Source organism: Schistocerca serialis, chromosome 1 (genome assembly GCF_023864345.2).
Source record: "Schistocerca serialis cubense isolate TAMUIC-IGC-003099 chromosome 1, iqSchSeri2.2, whole genome shotgun sequence".
Taxonomy (NCBI): domain Eukaryota; kingdom Metazoa; phylum Arthropoda; class Insecta; order Orthoptera; family Acrididae; genus Schistocerca; species Schistocerca serialis.
The window spans coordinates 930,081,287-930,093,774 of record NC_064638.1 but is presented as its reverse complement, the minus strand read 5'-3'; the positions used below and the strand labels follow the sequence as shown (position 1 = coordinate 930,093,774).

At 38.2% G+C, this 12,488-nt stretch overlaps 1 protein-coding gene across 1 annotated transcript in view; it reads left to right on the top strand.

The window, feature by feature from the left end:
* LOC126412444 (E3 ubiquitin-protein ligase RNF103-like) overlaps positions 1 to 10,686 on the top strand; it is a 135,221-nt gene extending 124,535 nt beyond the window's left edge. The window contains exon 11 of the mRNA XM_050082052.1: positions 9,894 to 10,686. The gene's annotated coding sequence lies outside the window, so the exon portion shown is untranslated. The remainder of the gene's footprint in view (positions 1 to 9,893) is intronic.
* The last annotated feature ends 1,802 nt before the right edge of the window (positions 10,687 to 12,488 follow it).

The following is a 12,488-nucleotide window of genomic DNA, read 5'->3' as shown; positions in this document are numbered from 1 at the left end:
GTATAATGGAGGAGGTGCCATACCTGTAAGTAGAAAAACAAAAATACCATTTCTAACATTAGTATTTAAACAACTCAAAGATTCATTTTATCCTATCTTTCATTGCAATCTAAACTCAAAAAGATCAAGAGAGGCACAAAATGACACGTGCAAATGTCACCAAACATATTCATGTAAACAAATGTACTTGAAAATGAAAGTAAATTCTTTGAACGTGTTGTACTAAGCCTCAAAAAATAAGTAACGGGTGCAGTTTTCATTATTTAAATAATGACATCTTAATGATTTACTGCAGAAATTTGACTTGTTTTAAAGCAAAATTAGCCAGTGGAAACATAATGTAATTATGTGAGGAGAATTTAATATTGACTTACTTACCAAAAATAAAAACAGGGAGACACTGCTCATTCAAAATCTTACAATCTGTGTGATGTGGTAAATAAGCACATCACAATAACACCTACATCCAAGATAGCCTCAGGTGAGATTTTTGTAAACAGAAATAAACTTAGCACAACACTGCAAAAATACAGTGCAGGATTCAGTGATCACCAAGCTCTCATATGAAATGTCTTTTTAAACAAAGATACCTCAGATGCCGTCCCACCTAAAACTTTCCAAAGATATTACAGTCAGGATAATTTAGACAAAGGAAACAGCCTCCTAAGTAAGGGAAAGTGGACAGCCATATATGCAGTAAACGATGTCAACAAATTTAAAATATTTCGTTACAATAGCCCAGCATTTCAAAGAAGCATTTTCACAGAAAACAATGAGGGGCACAACAATTGGATTACACAACCTATAAAAACACCCTGCAAAAATAGCACAACAATTGGATTACATGACCTATAAGAACATCCTGCAAAAATACACTGAAGTGAAAAAAGTCATGGGATAGCGATAGGCACAAATGCAGATGGTGCTAGTATCCCGTACACAAGGTATAAAAGGGCAGTGCATTGATGAAGCTGTCATTTATGTATCATGTATCTCATGACTTTAGTCACTTCACCGTAAGTTATGTAAACATATTAATGACTTGCCCAACTACTCAGGTGCTGCAAAAGCTACACGTATATCCTAAGAAGTGTGCTAAAACAGTCTAAAATGGTGCACAATGATGAGTACATTGACAAATCTAACAATAAAGTAAAAGTGATTCAAAAATGACATAAAAGGCTGAAACCTGGCTTGTAATTAAATAAACAAATGGCAGTGTGTTCATTTAAAAATTATTGTATGACTGTTGCTCAGCAGCATCAAAAACTGTTTTCAGCAACTGTCGTCAAAAATTGTGCACACACTTTTGCTAAACAGCAAACTCAGTCTCTTTGCCTGTACATTCAGGCAGGTACCTTCCCAGAATCACTGAAAAATCTCAAAAGTAATTCCTGTTTTCTAAAAAGGTGATAATAAAGACTTGAACAACTGTAGGTCTATCACTATTTCATACTGCTTCTCTAAAGAAAAAAAAATTATGTACAAAATACTGATGGGCTTAATTAAAAAGGGAGGGGGGGGTTTATACTGCATATATCACAACATGTGTGCAGAAACATAAGCTCTACAGAAACAACTTCATGTGACTGCATTAATATGGTACTAGATATGCTAGATATAAAACAACTGACTGCAGGCATATTTTTTGATCTGTCAAAGGTTTTTGACACAGTGGATCACAAAGTACAGATTGTTCGGAAATTCCCATTACAAACTTCTAGGACTTGTAGAGGGGAGTGGGAACATAATATTTTTAATAGGGACACATGTCGGGAAAGGTACTGTTTCTGTGCTACAGCCATTTTGAAAACATGTATGCTAGGTGTATATGCAGAGGGTAGTTGTGGGTGGGTGGTTATGTGGTGGAATCGTCTGGCATGATTTGACATCTACCCTTATATTTCTGACCTCGTTCAGGCCTTATCCAGTGTCTGTGATTGTTGGAGTAACATGGTTCAGTACACATTTGCTGAAGAACCGACACAATCCTTCTGAATCGTGAAGCTCGTGGTAATGGAAGAGCTGCTCGTCACCTTTGTCAAGGTTGTTCTCCACAACATCCAACTCCATCACATAGCCTTTTCACCACAATTATGCAATGGCTTTGAGAAAGGGTACCTTTACCGTCAGCAGGTGTGACCATGGTGCTCCAAGGAGTTACTGGATCACATTGAAGAGAACCCATCAATGAGTACATGAGCAAGTTCTTTAGCTATTAATATGTGGAACAATAAAACAAGTGATGTACTGAGTCACGCCTAATCAGTTACTTGTGAAAGTGGTTGTGTTACTAACATATTTTCAAATGGTTGTAGTGTGGAAACATGTTTGCATGGTCTGATGAATCCCTATACATTCTTCATCATGCCGATGGGATGGTGTGAAGCTGTCGTCGCCTAGTGAACCTATTCACTCCCTTTTACAAGTCCTAGAACTTTGTAATGGGAATTTCCAGACACCCTGTGTAACAGATAAAAACTGAAATGTAGCATACCAGAGGACTTGCATACAAATGGATTACGTTGTTCTTAAGTAATGGCACACAGAAGGTTGGTATGAAGTACACTGACAAACAACTCGGAGAACTCAGAATGTTATGTCCATCTCCCTAATTAAGATTTGCTATCTTCCACTGAAACCAAAAATGAGCCAATTAGACTCACTTCACTAGTTGAGAAACATGCTCTCTCTCATGTCGAGGGGAGGCAAACATAAAAGGGAAGGTCTATTAACCATCAGCAGTTCAAATGTAAGGAAAGTAATGGTGCCCCCTAGGAAAATGCAACAAGGGAGAGTAAGGAACACCATGTACACTCAGTGTGTAAACCTAGGGACCTCATTCAACATGACAAACAGGCCAGCAGCCTATGAGGGAAAAGGGCGCAACCAACTGAAGATTTCGATGCATCTTGGAACAAGCAATGCTTGTCTTCTAGGTTTCAAAGTCGTACTTGTATCATTCCAACAACTGGCAGAGAAGAATACCAGGCTTGCTCATGGAGTTTCAATGAAGCTCACAATCTGTAGCATGTCCACAAAACAGATTGTGGCACCTTGGTTCTGAGTCAAGTGGAAGTCTTGGACCAGAGACTGCAAAGGTCCTGTGACAAGCTAGACTGTGATTTCTGGGACTTGTGCCATACAGTGGAGAACCCTCTAAATGGAGCAGATGTACACTGCACATCAGAGGCTGTTACGCAGGTAACTGTCTGTTGTAGAGTGCATACAAGGCTCTTTTTGGATTGGGCAACTCCATCTATTCCAGATAAAGATAGCTATGGGAGACCCATAATATGAATGTAAGATACAAAGAAATACCCGCCACACAGGTGAGAGTATTAAAATCGAAGTGGTTAAGTGCCGAAGCATTTATAACAAAGTGCCAGAGTTTGAAGTGCAACTAAAAAGCAGCGAAGTTCACATAATAATAGGTATAGGAAGATGTTTGAAATCAGAAGTTGACAACAAGAAGGTATTTTGGAGAAAATGTAAGCATATAATGAAGGAATGGGCTTCTGGGAAATGGGAGGTGGTCTGTCGGTTATAGTAGACATGAAACTCGAATCCGTCGAGGTAGGAATTGGAGCGGCATGCGAGATTGTTCAGGCAAAACTTAGTATCAGTGATAGGCATAAAATTAAAATTGTAATTGGATCCTTCTACTAACTGCCAGGCTCGCCTCCTGATGTAAGTGAAATCTTCAGAGAAACCCTCAGTTTGCTTGTACATAAGTTTCCCAGTTGTACTGTAGGTATTGGAGGTGACTTTAATTGTCCAACAAACAGCTGGGATAATTAAAGTTTTGTTAGTGATGAGCATGAAAAAACAAGCTGTGAAACTTTGCTAAATGCCTTCTCTGAAAACTACATAGAACAGATAGTTCGGAACCCCACCCATGATGGAAATTATTAAATGTAATGGTAACAAATAGACCAGACCTCTTTGAGGATCTTCACTTCAAATCTGGCATCAGTGACCATGAGGCACTAGTAGCAATAATAATTACCAAAGTACAAAGTCGAACTAAAAAAAGTAGAAAACATTATGTTAATCTAGTTACAGAAGCAGCAATGTCATGTTTCAGTGAGGAACTTGAAACTCTTAGCACAAAACAGGAACATGTAGAGAACTATGGCTCAAGTTTAAAAGTATATTTGACCATGCATTGGTTAGATGTGTGCCCAGCAAGAGATTCCATGGTGGGAGGGACTCTCCGTGGTACACAGTCACTGTAAAGAAACTTCTAAAGAAGTAGAGATTTTTGCATAAAAGATGTAAAACAATGCATAGTGCTGTACCTATAGAGATACTGAATGAAACTTGTTTGGCTGTCTAGAGAGCAGCACGTGAGGCCTTCAATAATTACTGTAGCAGAATACTATCGAAAAACCTTGAAGGTCCTTAACCTGATGTAGGCAATCTCCAGTCTGTAGATAAAATAGAACTGCAAAAATCTTATTGATTATTGAAAGCTTTCTATTCAGTAATGTACATGGCTTAACAGTTCAGCAATTAGTTTCATTAATTTGTATAGTTATTCACAATTAGTTGTTTCCATTGAGACAGTGACCAGTTTGTTAGATATAAAAAGTAATTAGTGCCTGTATCAGGCTAACCCACAGAATAATTAGCAATATCTGTGGTGAAGTTTGTCACTCCAAGTACAATAATTCAGTGTGGTACAGTCTGTAGTTTCCAGATCAGCATACAAACACAGTTTCTATAATATTTCTTACACAATTTGACACAAGATATGAATGCTTTTATGTATTTCAACACAGCCTCGACAGAAGAAAGTCTACATTCTGACTGCAGACTGCCAATTTTGGGACCAAATAAAAAGGTGTTTTGTAAACTACATGATGCTTTGAAAATTGGCAGTGATTAGATTTTACTATTTCAAATGGACTACAAAAGCTAGTTGTGTTTTGACTTAAAGGTAATGTTACTGGTTAGAAATTTAGAAAAGAATGTGGACACTGTTATTGTTCCACAATATGGATACCCTTGTTTACATGTATAAATGCCATATTGAAAAACATAGTAAATTACATGAAATTATCAATTAGTAAGTTAATTACTAAATGCTGTCTATCATATCATCCAGAAAAATTAAAGTAATGAAAGTATATAGCCAGAGTTCGGAATCTAACAGTGGTTATGACAAAAAGTGCAATGAAAAATGATACTAGCTTGTAACTACAAATCTAATTATTTCGGAAGGTAGTTTCAGGCAAAATTAAGTATGTTACTTGACAATTGGAATACTTAATTTTAGAATGGTACGGTGGCATATGTTATTACATGGAAATATGCCGATTAGCTCACAAAGTTTTACACATTTTGAACTATAATGCTAATTTCAGTTAACTATAACTTTCAATTAGCATTCTGTGCAACCAGACTAACCAAAAGGAATATATGAACAATAAATTTAAAAGGGGGAAAGTTTCATATTTTTTGGAACATCTTTACATACACCACATTCTACTCATATAACAGTATTGAAAATATAGCAGAAAAAAGAGAAAGAAAACAATAATTACCCAGGGATGAAAACATATCAAATGGGGTAAAAACACATTCCTATGTCACAATCTCTCACAATGTAAAAAGAAATTCTGGTCATATGTAAGGGCTATTAATGGTAACAAAGTTAGTGTCTACTACACTCATGTACAAGACAAACTGAAATTGAGGGTAGCAAAGCAAAAGCAGAAATGCTTAAATCCTATTTCAAATGTCCCTTTTCGAAAGAACATTCAGAAGTATTGTCCCTATTCTTGTGCCACTGAAAAGATGAGTGAAGTAGATATTAGTGTCAATGGTATTGAGAAATAACTGAAACTGTTAAAAGTGAACAAAGCTCCAGGATCTGATGGAACACCTATCAGATTCTATACTGAACTTACAGCTGAGTTATTTCTTCTTCTAACTACAATCTCTCATACATCATTCAAACAAAAACCATGCCCAGTAACTGGAAGAAAGCAGATATCACATCGGTTTACAAGGTGTGTACCACAAGCCATGCACAAAATGACCATCCAGTATCCTTGTCATTCGTTTGTTGTAGAATCTTAGCACATATTCCAAGTTCAAACATAATGAGATACCTTGAACAAAATGATTCCCTCTGTGCCAACCAGCATGGACCATGCAAACAATGTTCATGTGAATCCAAAAGTCTCACATAATATACTGAAAGCCATGGATCGAGGCCTGTTTGGGGAGATGCAGTATTCCTCAATTTCCAAAAGCATTTGACTTATTGCCACATCTTTACTTACTATGAAAAGTTCAGTTGCATGAAGTATGAAGTGAAAATTGTGACAGTATTGAGGATTTCTTGTTGGGTAAGGCAAAGCATGTTGTTTCGGCTGGAGAATCATTACCAGATGTCGGAGTAACATGGGAACTGCCCAAGGGAAGTATGCTGTGACTCCCTTGCTGTTCATGTTGTATATTAATGACCTTGTGGGCAATATTAATAGTAGCCTCAGCCTTTTTTTGCAGATGATGCAGTCATCTACACTGTACTGTCTGAAAGACGCTGTACAAATATTCAGTGAGATATTGATAAGATTACAATGTGATGCAAAGATTGGCAACTTGCTCCCAGTGCTCACAAATGTAAAATTGTGCACTTGACAAAACTAAATATGTGGTATCCTATGACTATAATATCACTGAGTCACAGTTGGAATTGGTTAATTGATAGAAATACCTGGGTGTAATACTGTGTAGGGATATGAAACTCAGTGATCACATAGTCATGGGTAAAGCAGGTGGCGCACTTTGGTATATTGATAGAATACTAGGGAAATGGAGGAAGTTTCAATAGCCACCCCGAAATTATGACTAGAAATATACCCCAACCCACAAGGAGGGTTGGAACTTAAATAGTGGCAACTATTTATTCACAACCAGTACAAAAGAGTTACATGTTTGCACCTGTTACTGTCCTTCAAAGTAGTGACCAGTGTTGTCTAGAACCCATTGCCAGCAATGTGAAAGGCATAGTATACCTTTTTTGAGAGCCTGTTCTCTTGGTGCAAATGGAGCAGTCTACTGCCTGTCGAATCTCCGGAACACTTCTGAAGCGAATGCCATGAAGTGGTTCCTTCATCTTCGGAATCAAATCAAAGTCACAAGGACTTTATTCCAGGGAGTATGGTGGGTGGTACATTACTTCCCAGTCCCATCGACTGAACAGAGCAGCCACAGCTTGCGCTGTATGCACCCGTACATTGTCATGCAAAATGATGGGTGGGTTGCACAGAAAGTGTCGCCACTTCTTTTGCAAAATTGGTCATAGGTGATGCTCGAAAAATGAACAGTAATACTGTCTGCTGTGGAGGATCATAATGCATTAGGATAAGACCATCACAGTCGTACACAAGAATCACCATACTGGTGCCCTGACGCACTTTCAGTTTTCGAGGCGACCCATGATGATACCATTTGTTGGATTGGCGGTTCAGTTTTGGCTCGTACAATGTGGCCCATGTCTCATACAGTGTTACAATATGGCATAAGAAAGCACTCCAAGTGCGTCTGAGCAGCATCGTAACGCATCCATTTCTGTCAAGTCATGCGGAACCCATTGTGATGCAATTTTTCACATGCCCAGGCATTCCTTCAGGATGCGAAGCACAGTCGTATGCACTAATCTGGTTTTGTGGACAAGCTCATGAATCGTATGGCGTCGATCACTGTCAACTAACGCGGCAACAGCATGCACATCTTCTTCAGAGATGCTAGGATGACCTGCCCGATGCATGTCTGCCACAGGCTGCCGACCTGTATTGAAGGCTTTTACCCAATGGTGCTGATTCACTGCTTGCCTCATGAAGACCTTGATGACACTGTCGTGCTGTATGACCTCTGGCACATTCAATCTTGATCCAACTCTGTTGTTCCTGTTTCGAAAACATAGTGACACCGTTATGTTAGACTGCTCGCTCACAAGTGACCATGTTTTCCTCGATTGTGCGCACGCCGGTGACGTGGGACAGGCAAGTCCATTTGCTCGGAGGTAAGGTAGGTATGTCAAAAACATGTGCTATCAGCGACAATAGTAGATTCCATTGCATAGTGTCTCCACAGCAGTGTTAAGTTCCAACCTACATATGTATCACACCCATAGGGATCGTGAGGACATGATCAGATTAATTACAGCACAGACAGATGCATTTAAACACTCATTCTCCCTGCTATCCACATGTGAATGGAATGGGGAAAAACCTCCAATAACAGGTACATTGGGACATATCCTTTGCCATGTAGTATACAGTGTCTTGTAGATGTAGGTGTAGAACAACTCAGCAACTTGGGGTATCGTGTATTAAACTGGATACCTAGAAACGACGGAGAGGCTTTGACCCCCCCATAGCCCTCAGTGGTCCACAATCCCACAACAGGCCACAGCAGTCCACCCACCCAAACGCCACCCCACACCGAACCCAGGATTATTATGCGGTTCACCCCCCATCCCCCTCCGGGAATGTCTCGTACCAGAGAAGTGCAAACTCAAATGTTTGCTGTGGTAGAGTAATTGAGTAATTAAGGTGTACGCATATGTGGAGACAGTGTTTGCTCAGCAGCCACCGACATAGTGTAACTGAGGTGGAATAAGACGATCCAGCCCACACTTGCCGAGGCAATTGGGAAACCACCTTAAAAACCTACTACAGGCTGGCCGGCACACCCGGATCTTGACACTAATCCCCCAGTTGGATTCGTGCCGGGGACTGGTATGTCTTCCCCCTCAGGAAGCAGCACATTAGACTGCACGGCTAGCCAGGTGGGCAACTGGGCTATGTTCAACAAATTGCTCATCAACACTCAGAAGACTGTTTCATTGAACTTCTACAACACACAAAACACAAACCCCTCTCAATCACTTATAACAGTAAATAACCGACCAATAAAAACAAACACAGAATTCAAGTTCCTGTCTTTGTGGTTGCAAGATAACCGGAAATGGAATGAATGTATTGACCAGGTAAACATTATAATATTTACTGGCTACTGTGCAGTGACTGTGCTGCAAGCATGCACTAGTCAGAAAATGGGAATAAGTGCATGGCATGCATATATACAGGCTCACCTAAAATATGATGTAATATTCTGGGAAATTCTCTTGCTGCCCTTTGCACTTTTATAATGCAGAAGAGAATCACGAGGATCATTAGTGGAAGCAAAACTACAGACTCTTGCAAACCAATTTTCAAGAATGAGGGATTTAAAAAAAAGTGAATTTCACAAAAATTCACAGAATTGGGTAAATAATATCATCAGGAGCAATATGACCTGTCATTTATGTTCTGTCAAAGTTTTTTCCATTATTATATTAACAAATGCAAAATTTTAAACAATGGAAAATCCAGAATGGAAAAATGGCAATTTTATGAAAAGAGTCTTATTGTGAAGATGTATAGTCGTGGACAGGGGGGAGGGAAACTGTTAACTGTTAGATGAGTAAGTTTTCAGCCAAAAGGCCTTCTCCTGAAATAGACAATTCACACTCACTGCCCACTGTTTCTGGCTGCCGAGACCTGTGTGTGTGTGTGTGTGTGTGTGTGTGTGTGTGTGTGTGTGTGGGAGGAGGGGGGGGGGGGGGCGAGTTGTCTACTTCAGAAGAAGGCCTTTTGGCCAAAAGCTTACGTATTTAGCAGTCTTTTTGTCATTCCTGTCTGTGACTCAACTCCACTGTATGGTGAGTAGCAGTTTACCCTTTTCGTAATATTGTCAAATGTACAATTTATTTTCTTCCTATATTGTTTAACTCACAATTTTCCCCTGTAGAAACAATATGTACTAGTCAAATATTATTTTATAAGATCAGATGCACAGAATGTTTGAAAGTATGGTCTTTTTTTTTCCAGGAACACATGGATATGCAGATATTTCTTTCCCCGCTGAAGTGTCCCATCACATTGATCAATCTCGCCACTTTTGATCAAAAATATTGATGTATCATGTACATTTGAAATTAGATTAAGAAATACTTTCTTCAGAAGTCATTGTTTAATTTTATATTTGCCATATGTCATGTAATCATAAATCTGTTTTTGTTACCTTTATATTTATAATTTATATATACACAAATCTTTAAAAGCTTTTATATTTATAATTTAAATATACAGAAATATTTAAAAAGGAAAATAATAAGTTGTTTGAATTGAGCTTTAATTCTGCTGGAGTCTGGTAAAATATAAATTCATAAGCGCTATAGAACTCGCATTGTTTATACTGAGAGGAAAAAAAGAGACAGAGCAACGGAAGCTTTTTGTTATGATTTCTCTATTCATGATAATATTAAACTACATTCCAATGATGTGGATTGTGAGAAGTATGACTGTTCAGTGAGCAAAATAGTACTGGGAGAGTTATGTCAATTTATAATATGTATGTGTTCCTTATGTATCATAGATTTCACTGTGCCACGTATACTTATGAGCTGCATATACATTCCCTAAAATTTGGTGGCACAAAACCGTGATATTTTGTTGTTCTGTCATTTTCTTGTATTATATTTCCTTTAAGCATAGAAACAAGTTCCTTAAAAATTGTTTTCCTTAGTTGGTGTACATATTGTCATTAAATGTTGTTGTTCCTCATGTACCATTATATGTATATGCACACACACACACACACACACACACACACACACACACACACACACACACACACACACACATACAGATATAAATAAGTATCTTAGTACATTCTGCGTATATACAACTTTAAAGAAAATTGAAATCATACTGTTCGAATGTCCCAATTGATGTCTATGATTAAAAAATAATGAATTTGTGTGCCATATGTGCTAACTACATTATGAACTTTTTTCCCTAAGTGAAGCAATAAGTTCATTTGGGTCAACAGATGAAGAGAGAAGTGCTCATTCCAAATAATCATTATTTCTTGTTTTTATATATAGAAACAAGATACTTTGAATCACAGTTATTAAAATACACACTCACACACATAAATAAAGAAAGAAAGAAACAATAAATCTATTCTGGTAGAGACTTCCAGTTTTACTCTGGAAATCTGGACGGTTGCTGAAAATTTTCTCTGCTTTGACTGTTGCCCAAATTCCCAGGGAGGTTAAGGAAGATTTATGGCTGGCAGGTATCACTAGAGAACCATTATTTATGTTTCAGATTGTACTGATGTGTATAAGACTGTCCTTCACAAGTGTTAACATGGCAAGTCTGATTGATCTGACTGTAGAATATGGAAGCATTGAAAACATATATTTTATTCACTATCTATCTAAATAAAATAGTGCTCTTGACAAAGAAATCTTTCATTTAAAACACACTCCACTTCCAACCAGGTAATTAAAACTGCAACTATGATCTCACAGTCTTCAGAGAAACACGTAATAGACAAAACTTGTATGTTCTGTTTTCAGTGGATAGCTGACTGTCCCAGAAGAGAAGCAAAACAGATTTACTTACCTCATATTTTATTATATGCTGTGCTTTCGTAGGCACGGGAGTCCAAATAGTCATGCAGCAATGAACTTAAGTTACTAGTGAGAAGGGTCTGTCATATTTCTCAAGTTCGGTACATTAATGGACTTTGAGATGAATAATGTAGAACACATTTCAGACCAATCATGCCATAATCATTACACCCTGTTTCTTCTTGGTGTTATTACATGGCTAAGTATTTCAGGCATTCTTTTTTCCCATGACTTGAATGCTTTTCAGAATAACTTTATTGAATGATTCAAAGTTTAGTAACATCCTCACAATATGCGAACCCAGTTTTTTGTGGTGACATTGTTGAATAAATGCTTCAGGAAGTTCTTGGCCGTGTCAGGTTTGTCAATCTCAAGCTTCCACTGATTTCCTCTGTCATCATTATCAGCAGGTGCCTCAGTAGGCTGTTAGATACTTTGATTTGAACAGAGAGATAAAAACAACAACACTCCGTGCCCACTATTGCCTGTACCAAAAAGCAAAAGTTCTCTCTGTTATTTAGTTCTTCAGTGAGTTCATTCACAACTAGGTTCCACAGTAGTGGGGGGAGAACCCCTCCTTGTGGACATCCTCGGATGGTGTTCATCACCATTTTTTCATTCATCATAGTGGGCTCTTCCTTTCTTCTGTTCAACATAGTCTTTATCTATATACGGTGCTCTCAATGCCATGCTCTTCTGCATCTGTGACCACATAGATTCGAAAGTTGTATTGCTAAAAGCCACTTCTTTATGCAGAAGATGCAGAGAGCAATTTTGTAAAAGTATAGCACACTCTCCAACTTCCCAAGAAGTTGATGAAGTGTTGTTTGCATGAGTTGCCTGGTTGACATGGTTGTCGGTTTATGTGTGGAGAAACCTTAGCCTCCTTTCGTTAATGTGCGCATTAATGAGTTTTTCTAATGTCTTTAAAAGAAAGAAGGAGAGACTGACTGGTCTCATATCCTTGGCCTTGGTAATAAGTTCACTCTGGCTTCGGAATGAA